General features: G+C 38.4%; 1 long non-coding RNA gene across 1 annotated transcript; it reads right to left on the bottom strand.

Annotated features, from left to right (window-relative positions):
* Positions 1-371: 371 nt before the first annotated feature.
* LOC121996902 lies at positions 372-3,124 on the bottom strand. The gene is made up of 2 exons (XR_006116188.1): positions 527-3,124; positions 372-455 (listed from the first exon to the last, which is right to left on the bottom strand). It is a non-coding gene; the product is annotated as an uncharacterized LOC121996902 (long non-coding RNA).
* Positions 3,125-19,323: the final 16,199 nt, after the last annotated feature.

Below are 19,323 nucleotides of genomic sequence, written 5' to 3'. Positions count from 1 at the left end.
TAATACGATACCGAAACTATATCATTCCGATCTGAGATTGAAATCTCGACACGGATCAAAATTTTACACCTTGTCTGGAATATCAGCAACTTCATCAAGAATTGTACAGGCATCATCATCAAACTCTTCCACACTTACAACAACAATATTTTTATCCAAATCCTCACATGCATCAGCAACGTTTGTATCTGCGATATCTATACTCTCAGCAACACATGCAACAGCATCTTCAACAATATCTATAACATCAATATTCTCAACCAATATTTTGCATGCGACATCATCCAAATCATCAACAACAAAAAAAAAAAAAAAAAAAAAAAAAAATATATATATATATATATATATATATATATATACACAATATCATCTAGATTTTTGCATGCATCACTATCACCATCAAAATTGCCATCATTTACAACTTCATCGTCCTGACACAAAGAATCAGAGGAGTCCTGTATAGTAGAAGAATCCAATATAAGAATATTACTGACTCTACAATCCCTCTCTTCAAGCATGTTGATACCTTATGAATGGTTTCTGAAGGAAGTTGCTTGTAGTTGGCTAAGTGAAGAAGTAATCTGATCCATCTATCGCTCCAAGCTCTGAACAATCACATCATTTCTCTGTTGATATTGCTGCAGATTAACTTGTTGTTGTTCCATTTGTGCTGAAATTTGTTGTGAAATTTGTTGTTGCATATGCTCCTCCAATTTCTATGTAGACGACTTTGGTTTGGACGGCTAGACTTGCTGTGACTTGTTTGAAACTGGGTTGTTCTGAAATCCAAATGGAGTTTGATATGTTGGAAAAACTATGCACTCTGTTGTTCTGTGTCCCCATACTTGAAATTTGATCCTCTCTTCAATCACGAATATGAGTATTGGGAACTGGATCATACATGCCATACTGTTAGAATTGGTAGTAATGTGACTGCTAGATACTTGAAACATAGGCCTCATTAACACTTCTGACAACCATTTGTCTGTTTCCAAATTGTTGTGAATTAGCAGCCATGATCTCTATGAGTTCTCTAGCCTGAGTAGGAGTTTTGTTGATTAGAGTCCCTCCACTAGTTACATCAATCATATTTTTGTCCATGGAAAGTAATCCCTTATAGAAGTATTGAATAAGTAGCTGATCGTTAATCTCGTGTTGAGGACAACTAGTACAAAATCTTTTGAATCTTTCCCAATACTCGTATAAAGTCTCCCCTGAAAGTTGTTGGATCCCACATATGCTCTTCCTAATAGCTACAATCCTCGATGCCGTAAAGAACTTCTCCAAGAATGACCTCTTCATTTCGTACCAGCTAGTTATAGAACCAGAGGGAAGACCATACAACAAATATTTTGCTAAATCTACCAGTGAAAATGGGAATTCTCGAAGTTTGATGTCTTCTTTTGATATGCCATGCGGCTTCATGGTATAGCACACCATATGAAATTTCTGCAGATACCTAATAGGATCCTCTATCAAGACCATCAAATTTCGATAACAAATATAGAATTCGCCATAATTTTAAGTCCGCATCTAACTCAGAATACTGGATGCAGAAGGATTGATAAGTCACATCTAGCACCCAAACCTCCTTGAGATTTTTGCCATTATTGTTCACCATATTGTCTACAAGATCTAAGGCAAGAAGTCCCTGCTGAGAGTATACATCCATGGCACACAAAGGAAAGTTCCTATTCTTATCATGAAACACTGAAACAAACAAAATTACAAGACACAAAACATACAGAACAAAGCACATGGATATAATAAAATTAAGCCCTGACAATTTTTTTTCAAATTTTTGTGAAGAATAGAAAAACAATCCTAAGATTTATCAAACACCATTATAACTCCCCTGCAACAGAGCCATTGATAATCAGTGTGTCGTACCACGATATCAAACACAATTCATTTACCGAACTCTACACTAATATAGCATAGAGATGACTCAGTTCGTCTCTCACAAGGAATATAATGGTAAACTTAGGATCCAATTTTATTGCTTTTTTTTGTTATGGAAATGTAGGTTTGGGTTTTGGGACTAAACCGAACAAATAAAGAGCAATGCATGTAATGAAATCTAACCCTAATAAATAAAAGACAGTGTGACTGTAAACTATAATTGAAAGGAAATTAAAGAAAAACACAAAGCAAACGTTAAATGAAACTAAGCATGAAATGAAACATAAGACAATTAACAAAAACTAACTAATCTAACCTAATGACATCCAAATGAAGAACAAACATCCAATTAAACAAAAACATAGCTGGAATGAAATGAATTGAAATGCATTGACACAAATACAAGTAACAAGAATGTAAGAGGCATTCTTCAAAACATAGTGAGAATCAAGTAATTCAACCCTAATGCATGCAAACTAAAACAAGGGAGGATAACTTCGTTACAATTCAACAATCAACAAGACATACACAAAAGAAAACAAACCAACGCATCACTAAGGTGCTGCTGCCCGGAACTGCCGAATGGATGATATGTGGCTGGATTTGATGAAGCCGGAGTTGTGGGATTGCCGGAATGAGGAAATGATTCCTAGAAGTGGAGAGCTCTTCTCTTCTAACCTGAAAAGGAGAGGTGGCCGTGGAATCGCCAGAAGAGGGCTGACGGGAAGAGGAGCTGAATCTCCGGATGATGAAGGGGCTTCTCCTCTTCTAACCCGAAGAGGGGAAGGGGCTGCCGGATCTTCCCTTCTAACCCGAATAGGAAGATGGCCTGATGATGAAGGATGAAGGAGCTTCCTCTCTTCTAACCCGAAGAGGGGAAGGGGAAGGCTTCGGTTCCTCCTCTTCTAACCCAAAGAGTAAGATGTGGATGGTGCAGTGGAGGCCGGCGATGGAGATGATGGTGGCGTCTGGCTTCAAGCTCCCTTGTTTGCCTTCTTCCATGAGATGAGGGAGGCGACGTCCAAATCTGATCGGGGAATCAGAGTCGGGGAAGATGAGGTGAGAAATGGTGGAAGGAGATGGTCGGGCGGCCGGCGGTAGATGGAGGAAGGATTAACTGCCTACCGATGGAGATGAAGTGGCAGCGTCGGAGATGAGATTCGCGATCCCCGGAACCCCCGTCAAATTAGGGATGAATATTGTACTTCTTTACGGATAAATATACGAGCGAATAAAAACACCAATTAATGTCAAATTATCAATTATCATAATTCTATTGCATAAGAAAGTTCATAAATTATAAATCATCTTGTGCTCTGAACTCATTTTTGATATTTTTAGTCACAGACTCAAAACTCAAAAAATCTCAAAGTTTGTGGCATTATGCCAAGTTCCAAGGTGTTGGTTATACAATCAACTTACACATCATAAATTGAAGGTTTTAAAAATATTTTTGGTGTTATAGAGACATGTTACAAGTTGTTTCAATGCCAATTTTTATGGCCCCATTTGGAAGTGATTTGAGTCTTTTTTTGAACAAGGATCACAAGAAACTTATGCATTGACCCAATGGCTCTTGGGGCACGGTGTGATGATAAGAGATAAGGATCATGCTCGTGCAATTAGGAATGGAGGCAAGGGCGATAACAGTGTCCTCCCTCAAATTTTTAGCGCAAGAGGGGTAGGGATTTTGAAATTTGGGGGTGAATTGGGGTAACGAAGTAACGACACGACCACATCTCCTTAACGTAAATATATATCTTTCGTCTCTCCCAATATAAAATTCCTGGCTATATCCCTACATGCAACGAGAGTTCAAATCTTACGTTGGACATTTTTGAACGCCCGCAGTGTTCAAATCATTGATGACGCAAAGGTGCATGTCATGACCCACTTGTGTTTCCCGAATTTGTCTAGTACTAACCAATTCGTGAGACCGGGTTATCCACTTTTAAGACTAGTTGGATCCAATGCCTAGATAACTGGATATAAAAAAAAAAAAAAAAAAAAGAAATCCCTTGGGATTTAATATTAGTGTACAAAGCAAATTAGTTTTACAAATTAGCTTGCGATATATGTAATTCTTTTATTTATTATTTTAACGTAAGTCTTCTCCAAATGTTAAAAATCATGAATCTATTTATAGGTGCAAGCTGATTTTAGCTTTGCACCCTAAAACTTAATCCACAAAATGGGCACAAGCACATTTCCTATCAAATTGCAAGTCAAATTTTGAGAAATCATAAGTTTTTTGAATTTTTTTAACTTTAAAAGAGTAGTAACATTGTAAGGTCAGCTAGTTTTGAATGTTGGTATTGGGAGTTTAAAATTTTCAAATGGAAGTTCAATGATTTTAGGACAAAGATAAGTTAGGTGCTTTTTGATGTTGTTGATTTTTTTTACTTGTATTGGCTTATGACTATTTCCCTATAGATGGTGACAATAAGCATAAAGATCGAAAGATTGGACTGTGTAAGATATTACAGAAGAGTAATGACAATGCATAATAGTTGCATCTTCCTAGTCACTTAAAGACTTTTAATGTATTCAATATGAAGCACTTAACTCCTTATTCGGAGGATGCTAATTTGAACTCAAGGATGAGTTCTTTTTAATTTGGGATGATAATGTGTGTACTTGGTATACACTTTTATCCATATTTTAATACACATTTACTTGTATTTCTTGATTATATTTTATGTTGTTGCACCCTATTTTATCATTATTTCAGCATTATTGCCTCCTTTTTTTTGGAGATCTTCTCTTTGCCATTTTCTAATTAACAGATTGCGATTTGGAGAATAAATGGAGACAAAACACACCTCGGAACTACACCAAGAAGAAGTATAGGTCGGTTGTGCCTCCCCAAGTCAAAAGCTAAGACATGGTTGTGGCCCTTGGCAAGGCCATATCCCCTACATTCGAGAGCCCTGTGTCGTCTAGAGACCAAAAGAGGCACAACCTTGTGGATCTACATGATCGTGCCTCCCATGCTATGAAGAAGACATGTCATGGTCGTACACCATGGCACAATCATGTCTCTAAACGAGCAAAGAACTAGACCCAGCAGAAGCTAGTAGGGAGGTGGTTGTGTGAATCTACACGGACGTGACTCCCTTGACTTAAAGAACAAGGACACAGTTGTGCTCAGAGATATGGTCATGTCTTATTTGGCCTAGAATTTCAAGACAAGGCTATGTTTAGGGACATGACTATGCTTCCTCGGATCTGAACTCCTGAGACCCAACCGTCCTAAGTTGGCATGGTCGTGACATAACCCATGTCTTATGCGATCGTGTCGCAACTATAAATAGGGGAGTTCTTCTCCCTTTGAGGGGAGAGGAGAGTTTTTCCTTGGGGAAACTTAAAGTCAGGATCCACGCTTCATCCATGCCATACTCGAAGATTTGAGGCAATTTTCTGATATTTCTATCTTCTCCAGACGCAAGGATTGGATCCGAAGACCTGACATCACGCTTGGATAAGGTTTCCTTCTCTCTTATCTCTTGAATTTCTTGGGAAGCTTATAATCTTAATGCCTTTGGATTCAATTGCCCTTGTCATGAAGTAGATCCACTTGTTATAGAATTAATGGAGTAATTGTAATGTAAGATTGATGTGAATTCTATGAATTTTCCAATTTTCCTTCTAATGACATGTTTATATCTTGTATCCATTTGATTAAATGTGTGTGTGATGTACTTGTGTTTAATTGATTAGATGTATAGATAAATCACCCCATAAAGGGAGAGCCCTAGATCGTATGACTGGGGGCCCATGAGAGGGGGTATCCTTTTGACCGGACTTTCAAGGGCATCGTCTTGAAAGGGAAGGTAATTTTCTACACGGAAGATCGTAATTAGGCTTAATAGGTTATTCCTTATTCTATGTTAATAGGTGTATTGTATAATCTAGGATCATATGACCGGGGATTCCTATGTGACAAAGGGTAATCTTTTAATTGAGTATCCTAGGTCATCTCTACTACCTAGGGACATCAGGTATTCAAGAGAGCAACACTCCGATATAACCATCGAGGAGAGGGTCAGGATTTAGTTAGACTTCCTACATAGCATAAGAATAGATGATAAGAGATGGGCAATCCATAACACATTGATTAACACTACAATGAAAATGAACCCCTGAACACTCATCTTAACCTGTTTTCCTTAAAACTCTCTTTCTCTCTCTTTTACTTCCTCACTTTTAGTTTGTAAGACTTCAACTAATATTTTGATCGTCTAGCTAGCTAGCTGTAAGAGTTTACTAGTGCTCATCAATCCCTATGAGATCGATATTTTATTACTGACAATGTAATCATGCACTTGTGATAACGTAGCAAGTTTTTTGCACAGTTGCCGGGGTGTTTGACATTAGTGACAAACACTTAAGTTACACTAGACATTGTAAATATTTCTTTTTACATTTCATTTTCTTTTTGTACATAATTTGCACTTTCATTTCTTTTTAATTTTGCACATTGAATACTTGCAACTTCAATTTTGTGAATAATTGTTCAAGATGGTTCATAAGCATCTAAGATACTATGCAACTCCTAAGTCAACAAAGGGAGTGGGACCCATTAAGCTACCAGAGATTCATGCTCCTAATTTTTGTATTGATTTAGCATTTATCTCTAAAATTCAAGAAAATTAATTTGGAGGATTAGATTCATAAAGTTCTTACCAACATCTTATGGAGCTCTATGGATATTGCAACACAATGAAATATGAAGGGGGTTCTTACAGACACAATTATATTGATGGTCTTTCCTTTTAGCCTCAGAGATGCTACAAAGATTTGGTTAAATACATTGCCGACTAGGAGTATCAAGACTTGGGATGAATTAAAGCAGAGATACTTAAAAAAGTATTTTCCCCAAGATAATGTTGGTGCTGGAATCACTAGCTAATCAAACTTATGTTTTTGATATTTGGCAAAGGTTCTAAGTTAAGCTGTGTTGAGATATAACAAGTCTAACTGAGTATGTAAGGTAAACATCAAACACAAACACCAAGATTTTACTTGGTTTGGAACCTGTAGCGACTCCTACTCTAAGGGCCTCACGTAAGAGTGTTTTAGTTGGGTAATCTACTATCAGTTCGAAAATTACAAGTATAAAAACTGAAGTACAATGATTTATATTTTTAGTGCAACAATAAAACTATACCAACAACTTTTCAAATCTGGAAGGTCATGCTTTTGGTCGTCGGAGACGCATCACTCGGTATCCAAATTTCAATCGTCGGAGTCGCGTCACTGAGTAGCAGGTTCGGCTTGTAGAGCAATACGTAGTAGAAAGATCGCAAACAAAAGTGTATCATGCATCAATTCGTGACCTGCTTATATAGGGTCTTTGAAAGCGCCTTCAAGCTCATTGGAAGGCGCCTTCAGTGAACTCTTATCCCCCCAATCTCGGTCGTCGATAAACTCCGCTGCGGTTGCTGATTATCCACCCAAAGGCGCCTCCAAGCTCCATGGAAGGCACCCTCCCTCCATCCAGCATCCAAGGCGGCTTCAGCATCCTTAGAAGGCGCCTTCTGCCCTGCTTCCTGCGCAGCTGCAGCCAAGGCGCTTGAGCCACCTCCAATAGCCCCGGAGGTGCTTCGGGCACTGTTCATCTGAGCTAAACATGCCTAATTCGCTTCCTGCAAACTAGGTTAGTCTAAGAAACCAACCATACCCTGCAAAACAAAGTTAACACAATATAGATGTGAAAAATAAAGCTTTTGACTATCTCTGGACTACCTAGTTCTGACTTTGGATTTCATCTCCAAAAATCCTAGGTCGAACCGACGCCTACTGTTCCCTCATCAGGAAACGCGCCCTCACCTACTCTACTTAGGAGAAGTTACTTGTTTCCATATTAATCCTTTAGACCAACTAGACTTTTGCTCAGCATTTGAAGCTTGCGATTTTCATGCTGGACGTTCGCTCCACGACCCGTCCAGACTTTCACCCGATTCATGACACCAGGATTTCAAGTTAGAGTCCTAGACTCTAGGATTTTGCCCGAAGCACTCGACCCGCCAAGACTTTCCGCCTAGAGTTACCACCCCCCAGGACCTAGAATTACCACTCCCTAGGATTTTTTATTTGTCTAACCGCAATTAGGACTTTTCCTCATCTAGGGTTACCACCCCTACGACCTAGGGTTACAACCCTCTAGGGTTTTCCACTTGCCTAGAATCTACTAGAACTTTTACCTAAGAACACTTAGAACTTTTCCTACAATCTCATTCAAACTTGTTAGATCACAGGACAACTTAAATTTGGACCCTTTGACATAATCAAAACTCAAGTTCGATCATCTTGTGCTCTCTGCACCAACTTATTACACTCTTTGTCGGAGATCTACTCTTGTTTCATTTTCTATCAATAGGACATATTTTGGAGCAAAAATGGTGTGAAACGCACTTCAGAGACACCAAAGAAGTAGAGTAGAGTTTTGGTTGTCTGAAACCACACAACCGTGTCCCTTCTCTTGTGGCCAAGCAACACACGGCTGTGCCAAAAGGCACGACCATGCCATTCATCTAGAGAAGAAGAAGAAGCACACGGTCATGCCAAAATGCACGACCATGCCAATTCTCCAGAGAGGAGGAAGAACCTAGTCATGCCAAAATGCATGGTCGTGTCGAACAACCAGAGAAGAAGAAGACCCCGGTTGTGCCAAAAGGCACGGTCATGCCTCTCTAAGTAGAATGACAGCAGAGTTTGGCAGTGCAAATGAGGTACGACCATGGCATGGGCGGTGCCCAGCTCTATTTAAGGGGAGGTCTTCCCCTTCTTTAAGGGAGGAAGGTTCTCTCCTTTGGAAGATCCATCTTGGATGAGATTTATGCCCTCTCCACACTTCGTTCGATGATCTAAAGCCATTTTCATCATCTCCTTGACTCCAGAAGCAAACGATTAGATCTGAAGATTACTCGATGCATCGGATAAGCTTATCTTCCCTTCATCTCTTTAGATTGAGTTTAGATGCTTACAATTTTATTGTTTTTGGATTCTTTCTTCCTTATTATGGAGTATATTGCATTGTTCTAGGATTAAAAGAGTAATTATGATGTAGGATTGATGTAAACTCTTGGATTTGTCAATTTTCTTTCTCTATGACATTGTTTATGCCCTGTAATCATTCAATTAAATGTGTGTGTGATGCGTTTATGCTTAATTCTTATATTTGGTTGAATGACTGTGTGGATTTGTTCACCCCATAGAGGGGATGCTCCAGATCATATGACTGGGAAACCTTAATGATAAGGGTAATCCTTTAACCGAACATCTAGAGCATCGCCTTGAAAGGGGGAGCAATTCTCTACAAGGAGGTGTAGAATTATGCTTATTGGGTTGTTTTTATATTCATACTATCTAGTGTTTGGTGTATTCTTATGGATGTATGACTGAGGCTGACAGGGGTAACCCTTGAACTGGACTCCATAGGAACCATTTCCATTATATATCATTGGATGTAAATAGAAATGACACTCTGACGTGACCACCATGGGAAAATGTCAGTACTGACATGAGCCTCTAACATGTGCATAGGAATAGAGGATTGATAATTGGTAATCCTTAGTTTATTGATTAGTGTCACAATGAAATCGAACCCTTAAAACGCTTTCCCAAGCCAAGTTCCTCAACCAACTCTCGTTTTTCCCTCTCCCTCTCTCTCTCTCTCTCTTACCTCCTCGTTCTCTCAATCTTATTTCTCTTCACTTTAGTGCATGATTCTCAATCATCAAACATTTACCTAATTCATCATGAGTAATCACTAGTGCTTTTAATTAGTCTTCGTGGGATCAATAATCTTTTATTATTTGATGATAATCATGCACTTACGGATTGTACACATCAAAAAACAATGGGGTCATTGCGCAGGCCAAGGAACCAAGGCTTCATCAACGATCTAAACATATGCTTCACTGTAATCACTTGATTATGGAAATCATAAGTAGGAAAAAATACAAACTAAGAAAACTCCCTATGAAAGGAATCTACCGTATCATTTAACAAAAGTTTTACCATAAAGTAAGTTTGAGAGTCACGTCGAGTTCTCTGATATTATACACCATGCCAATTGACATTAGCCCAAGTAAAAATATGTTATATATTTAAAAGTATTCTAAGACAATCTCCTTAGAAATGGTATCATTTATTTGATAAATAAATTTATTATTTGTGTGAGATATACCAATTAAATTAAATAAAGGTTAATTAAGAAATTACTTTATAGAATTTTTTAAAAAATTTTAAAATTTTTTCTAAAATTTAAAAGGATCATATAAATTTATAGGGATAAATAGGATAGAATTGAAGCATGCTTAAATTATCCTATTTAAACAGAAAATATTTAATTTTCTAAAATTATTTTAATTCATTAAATAAAAAAAAGAAAGGCTAGGTTCATTCAGTCGGTTTGATTAATCCGCCATCGTCCCTCTCTCTTTCTCGACGCACGATAGCATGTCTCACCACCGGCGTCGCTGCCACCGCCGTGCGCTGCTGACACAACCATCGTTGCCCTTGAAACTCCTACGCCCACGCTATCGGCTGACGTTGGTGTTGCATCCACTCCTTTCCCCTCTCCTCTCCGCGCCTCGCCCCCACGTACGCGGCAGAATCGCCGTGAGAACAACAGAACCACCCCAGCGCCTCTCTGCCCCAAAGTCTATGTCGCCTGTAGCCGATTGTCACCGGTCTAGGCAGCATCACACTGTCGGTGCTCCCTCTTCCATTTTCTGCACACTATATGACGACGGCGCTATCGCTCACCACCGCGCAACTGCCTACGTCGTCCCGTGCGCAGTCGTTGTCATCCCCATGAGCGGCCGTTGCCCTACCACTGATGCCACCATCACCGCCTACTTATATCCATAGAGAAGCCTCCACAAGCAGCTCCAGCCCCGGCAATCATCATCGATAGCCAATATCCGTGACTGGCTAGCTTCCATCCGCGCGAGCAGCAGATGTTGTCTTGCTACGGAGAAGAAGATTGGTGTCGAGTGCGCCATCGAGCCGGACTGCTGTCAACGCTGGCGACCTCATCGCCACCATTTGTGACTTGCCATAGGAAGCCGCCACCACCACGAATTTGTTGTCACTGCCTACTTTCACTGGGGAGAAACATCTGACTTCTTTCCTCCTAACGTGAGGCAGACGGACACTACACGTTGCCGGTCGTCGTCCCTGTTCCAAAGAAGCTGAAGAGATTAATTAAGGTAAATAATCTATAAGCTAAGGTTAATTAATTGAGTTAATAGCTAATTAAGATTAATTAAGTGATTAATTAATTAAGATAATTATACATTGATTATGAATCTTTAGTTTTGCCTCGTATAAGGGTGCAAACGAATCGAGCTAGCTCAAAAAATATTTGATTCGTCTTCAAATTTATCGAATTCGAGCCGAACATGTTTGAATTTTTTTTTGAGCCGAATTCGAACCGAAATTATATTATTCGAATATTCACGAGCCGCTTGCGAGCCTTAATATTTTATTAGAATAAGTTAAATATATATTAAATAAATAAAATTTGAGCCTTTCGAGTAATAATTCGGATAGTTTGTGAACATGCTCGAATCTTTCTAGCCGAACTTGAACCCGAGCCCTAATTCGAATCGAACTCGAATAAAATTTTTTGAGTTTTTCGAGCTTCGAATCGAGCTCAAACTCGAATATACTTATTTTGAGCTGAATTCGAGCCTTATATTTTTTTACATATTCGACTCAATTCGGTTCGTTTATACCCCAAGCCTCGTATCCTATATTAGTAGGATTCGAGTTTGATGTGATCTCACGAACTTAAAGATGATTGGAACGATCTACTATAAAGGTGGGTAGTTCTTGCTTGTCTTCATTTGATCTTTGATCTTAGTGCATGATTTTGTTATTTACATTGATTGTGTAGTAGTTATTTTTACCTTGATATCTACTCTGTATTACTTCTTGACCTTATCTTTTATTGCTTATCTTATATTTTAATCTATTTGATATCCATGTAGTCTCATTATTTTCATTCTCAGATTAGTTATATATATAAGATATACCATACCATAGTATAGTTATAGACTTTTCCTCATACATTTATACCGTAGTATAGATAGTTATATGCTTAGGCTCATGCCTATACATGATAGATGCTATACTATAGCAAAATGGTAGAGTATTCTACTAGGTTACCTTATTCGACTGCCATATAGGACTACTTGATTGTGACATGTTGTTTTTATATTTATGATGATACTATTGGATCGATTGCACGTGAGGGGGGGGGGGGGGTGAATCACGTGGTTTTCAAAACTTTTATTTTCGGTTTTAAAATCAAAGTTCGAATGCAGCGGAAGATTAGAAATGACAAGCACACCAAAAGACACGAGCGGTTTACTTGGTTAGGAGTCTTCGGCGACTCCTACTCCAAGACCCAAGTCTCGCAGATCTATCGATAGGTAATTCACTAAAAACCTCTTCCGGTACCTCCAGAAGAGGGAATCGAGTACAGAAAAAGTTCGGAGAAGTGTAACTGACTCCATTTTCTGTTTGCAGAATTTAAGTACAAATAGAAATCTCATTACTGACACTTTAGGAATTTATGTGAAGGTGCTCGTGTGTCGGAGTCGATTTGCCGGTCACGATCGAAAGTTCTTGAAGCAGTCGTCGGACGCAGTAACTTCGTAGCAAAGTCATAGCAGGAGCCCCAAGAAGTCGGAGCCTCAAATGGACGTGTAGTAGTTCGTATAAGTGTTATTGAATGAAGCTTGGTCGAGTCTGCCTTATATAGGCCGTGGAAGGCATCTTCCAAAGCCATGGAAGGCGCCTCCAATGAGACAAATCCGATCCCGAATAGCCCGATATTTATCTGCGACTTCAGCCAAAATTTATCCAACAAAAGGTGCCTTCCATAGCCATGGAAGGCACCTTCTATGAATAGTGCGAAGGCACCTTCGAGCACTGTTCACCCGAAGGCAATTTTCTTTTTTTTGTCCTGCAAAATAATGCTAGTCCAAAATACCTTACAAAACAAGTATTAGGACAATAATAATGAATAAAAAGTGTAGTAATTGGTTCATGTCCTCCCTAGACTAGGAACTAGTCAAGGTCTCAGTTTAGGGATCCCAAATGGACCTAAACTGGACCGACGCCTACTGTCCCTTCAACCAGGATGAGTTCTCACTTGGTCACTCTCCTCCAGTGACTTACCTTAACTTACCAGTTTGTTAGACATCCGGTCAGCCCGTCGACCTGTCTGGACTTCGTGCCAGCTATCTGATCGGCTCGTCGACCTAGCTGGACTTCATGCCAACTATTCTGTTGGCCCGTCGACCTAGCTAGACTTCGTGCCAGCTATCTGGTCGGCCATTGACCTAGCTAGACTTTGTGCCAGCTATCCTGTCGGCCTATCGACCTATAGACCTAGATGGACTTCGTACCAACTATCTGGTCGACCTGTCGACCTAGCTAGACTTCTTACTAGCTATCCGGTCGACCCATCCGCCTAGCTAGATTTTGTACCAGCTATCCGATCGACCCATCGACCTACTTGGATTTCGTACCAGCTATCTGGTCGACCCATCGACCTAGCTAGATTTCGTACCAGCTATTCGGTCAGTCCATTGACGTAGCTCGATTTCCTGCACACTTAATCAAATAGTTAGATCATAACAAAGCCTAACTTAACGTTTTTGTCATTCATTAAACCCGAGTTAGACCGTTAGTGCAAACCGCACCAACAATCTCTCTCTTTTTAATGCAATGATAACCTGGGTTAAGTTAGGGGAAAAAATACAAGCATAAACAGACACATAATATGGTTTAAGTTAATTTGTTTCAACTTAACCCCTTAACCCTCCCCCTTTGACATTCATCAAAAAATATGAATAGATATTTAAGAAAAAAAATGTGCTAGGGAAAGTAAACAGAGAAAAATGATTTTTACAATGAAATAATTCTTAGGATTACTTGAGGGAGAAACAAAATTGTTATAACCATAAAAGCTTTTCAAAATGTAAAAATTAGTTTATAACATGTTGGTCCCCGTGGTTGTTTTGATGTGATTAACCAAGTTAGGTTAGGTCCTGTTTGGTTTTGATCCCTGTGTCTAAGTGTGCAAGAGCTTAGGAGCGCAGGGAGTCGAGCGGAAGACGCAGCTAGCGAGAAGGACGACATGGGAAGGGAGCCAACGGGCTCGGTGCGTCTGAAGGACGAAAGAGTTGCGAAAGAGTACACTAGTGGACGAGAAGAACGTGCACGATGTTCGAGGAATGAGAAGCCAGGGTGGAAGCCTGCTCGAGGAGAATGCCGGAAATTGGGTTCGGGTGATCCCGATTTCTGTTGGCCACAATCACCCAAGCAATCGGAACTTCGGAAGCTAAAATGAAGATGAAGAAATGCTATAAAATCAACTGGAGACGTCCTCAACGGTCGTTGGAGGCGCCTCCGTCCTCACCAAAGTGAGGGCAGCCTCAATTCCCTTGAGGGCGCTCTCAGTTGGGTCAAACTGCCAGTTAATGAGCGGATAAAATTTTATCCGCTTATCCACTTGGTGGCGCCCTCAACCCCTTTGGAGGCGCCCTCAAGACTCGAGATAGGATTTCCAGGAGTTATATAAAGGCCCCTAGAGCTATGAATTATTCATTCAACTCTGTATTCAATTCCTAGCAAATCTTAGAGCTTTCTTAGTGTGTAAAAGGCTTCTCCGCCTACAGTAAAGGAGACATTTCTAGTGAAGCTTTTCAACTGCCTTGGATTAACAACCACTTAGGTTGTAAGAGCATCCACATCAATTACCATAAACTAAACTTTTACCTTAAATTTTACATTTTGCATTAAAAAAACATCCGCATCAGGTACCCTACTCATTCCTTAAATATACATTTTATGAATAGCAGTTCTTTAAATTTAGAGAATGGAATCCATTCCCTAAACATTAAAATACTATTTCTCTCTCCTCCCTTTAATAATAAAAAATTTCTCTCTCCTTCCTCTAATAATAAAAAATTTCTCTCTCCTTTATCTCTTTCCTCCATCTAATAATAAAAAATATGAAGGAAAGAGAAAAAATAATAAAAAAATAAATATATGGTAAATTATAAGGAAACTGATGTATCATGTGGTGAAAAATGGATATCTAAATTTAATAAAATAGTTCTTTTACCCTAAATTTTAGATTTTGGATGAGGATACTGATGTGGATGCTCTAACCAAGTTAAATTTCTTGTCTCTTCTTTTCTGTTATTTTATGTTATTATTGTTGCTATTATAGAGTTGAAAGAATAAGGAGGGTATTTTCTTTTTGCAGGCAATTCACCCTCCTTTCTTGCTAGCCCCGCTGCACCAACATAACATATGTTAAAATATGTTCAAAGATAGTTTTAAAATTAATTGGAATTTCAAAATGATAAAGAAAACAACTTAAAAATCTCAAAAGTTAATTTTGAAAAGAACAATTTCAAAAACTTTTTCAAGATATCTTGTAAAGCAGAATTTTTTTTTAAAAAAACATCTTTCAAAACAAATTAGCATTGTCACAAGGTTAATAAAGAAATTTAAAGTTCTTAAAAAAAAATACTTTAGAAATTTTATGATTTTCCATAAAAATACTTTAGAAACTTTTAAAGTTTTCCAAAAAAATGCTAAGTTCTCCAAAGAAACTTTTAAAAGATTTAAAGTTACAGCTTGCCCAAACAAAAGTCAAAAGGCTAAGTGTTACAATATTTAAAATTATTTTAAAGTATTTTTGAAAAATAGAGCTAGTTTTCAAAATAAATTTTCAAAACATGTGATAATTTTAAAATAGATTTTTGAATAAAAGAAATATTTTTAAAATTTATTGACTTATTAATTCTCCCCCTGAACCTGAAATAATTAGTTAACTATAAATTGTGCTTAACTGTCTAACCGTTAGTTACTAACTAACTATCAGAAGATAGCAATGTTCACTTGGTTAGTTAAGTTAAGTCTTTTTATCCAGGTAGTGTTTGACTAACCTGGATTACTTAACCCGATCACTATAAATTTGGTATTTAATGTCCAGACTTATGTTGATGCACTGATATAAGTATCTTAAGTCCAGGCAAGTTGCCTATGCATCTCACCCCTTTTCCAAGTTTAGTAATCACAAGCAAAGTAGTCCTAGTGTGTTGGTGAGATGCTCAAGTCCTAACTCTATAGGAACATGCATTCTATGGTTTCAATCTAGACTAAGCCTAAAATTGATTTTGAAAATTATAAAAATAAGGAAATTTTGAGAAAAATAAATAAAGAATTTTACCCTAGAATTTGAAAATTTTGAAAATAATTTTGAAAATAATGGTCATAGTCTATGAAACATATTCCTAATTTTACCAATCATACTGAGAAAAAACTAACTACAAATAGTAAGTCAAGTCATATACAATGCATAATAATAAATGCAATACGATCAGGTCTGATCATCGTCAACGGGTGGTGGTAGGGGTCTCTTGGGAGCGCACAGAGCCTAAAGAATCTGCTCAAATCTGGTGGTCATATCATCTCGGAGAGAAGTAAATCCAGTGTCCATTTCCCCACGGAGTATGTTGAATCCATCTGAGACTGACTACCGAAGCTGCGCGGAGGACTCCTCAAGTCGAGCGAGTTGATCCTCGACAGATAGCGAAGTTGAAGGTTGGGTCGAGGTTGAGGGCTGGTTTGAAGTCGGAGAATACTCGAATATCTCCTCAACCATAAACTCTGGCCACTCCTCTCCCTTGGCTGGAATAGGTGGAAAGTCATCCTCGGCCTCGACTGGTATGGCTGGCTGCGACCCACCTCTCCAGGCTAGAACCGCCTGAGCAGTGATGTCTATATGCACTAGGGCTAGTTGACGCTGACCAAACTCGTCATATGCACTAAGGGAGCTAGACATACCCTGGGTCATATCTACTCCTATGGTCAAAAATATGTATGTCAAGATATGACAATAGGGCATATGAACTTGACGCCTAGTGACGAGATTGGATGCATGTATGACGTTATTGTAACGACCACCCTTCTTACTACTACTCTCTAAGAGTGACCGTTACTTAACTACTAACTCTACTTAACCGGTATGATTAAAAACCACATGGAAACCCTACCGAAAATATTTTGACAGAATATCCCATGTACTGGTGGCCATAATCATTAATACATAACATAATATACACAGCCACAGGCGGCTGGAACATTTATCAAACAACCACGCAGTTTATAAGACACAACAACTAAAAAAATTTAACTATTCTAGCAATAACAAATGAATAAAACTCCAACAGTGGAAAATAACCAAACTAACAATGCAGAATGAAAATACAATCTAAAAAGACATAACCCATAAGGTATAACTCAACTATTTCTATCCACTAAACATGAAAACTCAAAACTTCCCAGGTCTCTCCATAGTCCTGGCATCACACATCCATCCGCACCTCCTTGTCGCATTCCTTTGCTAACACTTTTCTTTTCCTGTATCTGCAGTAAGAGGAAATGTAAACTATAAGCAAAATGCTTAGTAAGCGCTATCTAACTCACAAAATCTCGATATGCTTGTACATATATCTATAACATGATCTAACTGATTACTTACTGAAGACTACTCATGCTCCTCTATTAATAAAAGAATAAGACATGCTGAAATGCTAAACATGTAAAGCTACTCATGCTCAGAAAATAGCAAAGAACAGTAAGCTAATCTAAATAACATGCTAGCATAAAAGAAAACTCAACTTGCTGATTTTAAAACAAAGTGGAACTTAATTCATCTATTCTAAGCTTATTCTTTAATTCACTTGTTTAAAACTTATTTTTTAATACTTTATACTTATGTAAAACTTGCTTTACTTGTTCAAAAACTTATACTTATAATACTTCAAAATAGTAATAAACTTCTCTTGGTCCCGGCAACTGTACTTGCTTTTACTTTTGTAACGACCCGACCCATTTGGCGACCCTCGGGTCGTCGACCGTCGACCGTCGGCCGTGCCGTTACTACTAGGTTATCTAAACCTAGGGACGACTATGGGAGCCCAATCCAAGGACAACTGAGAGTCCAACACAGTGTCACTGATAAAAGTAAAATACTTGTTATCTTTTAATACTTCTATATAATGCCTCGGCATTTTCTTTAGCATCTTGTGTGTCAAAATCCCTAAAGTTTTGACTTTAGGATCTACTTAAGGCCTTGGCCTTTTTCTTTCTTTTCTTTATCTTTCTTATATTTTTCTTAAACTCTTAAAAAGAATATAGGCATGCTACAACAGAATTAAATCAAAGGAAAGAAAATCTGACTTCTATAAGCATGCTATATCAGAAACAAATCAAAAGAAAGCAAATCTAACTTCTTCAAACATGCTACAACAGATTTAAAACAAAGGAAAACAATTCTGAAATCTTTAAGCATGCTAGAACAAAAGTTGTTCAGCCTGGTTAAAATGCAAAGGAAAATCGAAACTGCAATGTGGACTTATATAGCTGTTCCTACTCATTGAAGCTACATAAATTTGAAATTTGCCTTCATAAAGACTAATAAGGAAGGATCTATATCGAAAACTAAACAACTGAAATGCTAACAGCATAAAACAGCTCTACTGCATGCTTATTTAGAAGCCTATTCCTACACATGGCAGCAAAGAAGAGAACAACCAAAACTGAGATGCTACATGTATATAAGAATTTCTATTCTTTGCAATGACCACAACATGAAACTACATGCTCAAAGAAAGATCTAAACCGTTCCATGTTCATTGCCATAAATTCTTCAATAGAAACTAATAAAACCAACACCGCATTCATCCTATAACCCTCTAAATCTGTTTAGAGAATTAGCCATCATGAGGAAACAGATACAACATTGGAATTAAGTGAAAGCACACAAATCTGTCCAAATCCTAATTCATTAAACATGCTACTGCCGAATTAAAAAGGAGAAAGCAAATCTCTTAAACCTCTAGCAACATTTCTTTAAACATACTACTGCCGAACGCAAGGAAGGGAGAAGAAACTGAAGCTCGAAACTCATCAATTCACAATTCCTACAGCATATTCCGAAATATGAAAAAATCCAAACCATATGCCTAACTCAACAATTCATTTTTTTTCTTCTAAACTAAGATGCTACCCAATGCCATTAAACTGCATGCTCCGAATTAAACCATTTCATGTTCTTCCTTGAACCTCACGGCAGCAAACAAAATCCCTAACATGCTTCACAGAAAAACTCGAACAAACAAGAAAACACCAAACGAATCGGAACTACTCTCACCACAGGTGAGTAGCAACTTACCTCTTGTTCTTTGACTCACAACCGGAATAACTTCTAGGGTTTCGGCGAGCTCGAGATCCCAGCTCTTCCTTGCACCCACGAGCTCTCCTTGACGAGAGGGACTCGGGTCCGAGAAGAGATCGCGGAAATCCTCTTTGGCCGGC

This window comes from Zingiber officinale, chromosome 6A (genome assembly GCF_018446385.1).
Source record: "Zingiber officinale cultivar Zhangliang chromosome 6A, Zo_v1.1, whole genome shotgun sequence".
Classification (NCBI taxonomy): domain Eukaryota; kingdom Viridiplantae; phylum Streptophyta; class Magnoliopsida; order Zingiberales; family Zingiberaceae; genus Zingiber; species Zingiber officinale.
The sequence above is the reverse complement of the archived record's forward strand: the minus strand, read 5'-3'. Positions and strand labels throughout refer to the sequence as shown.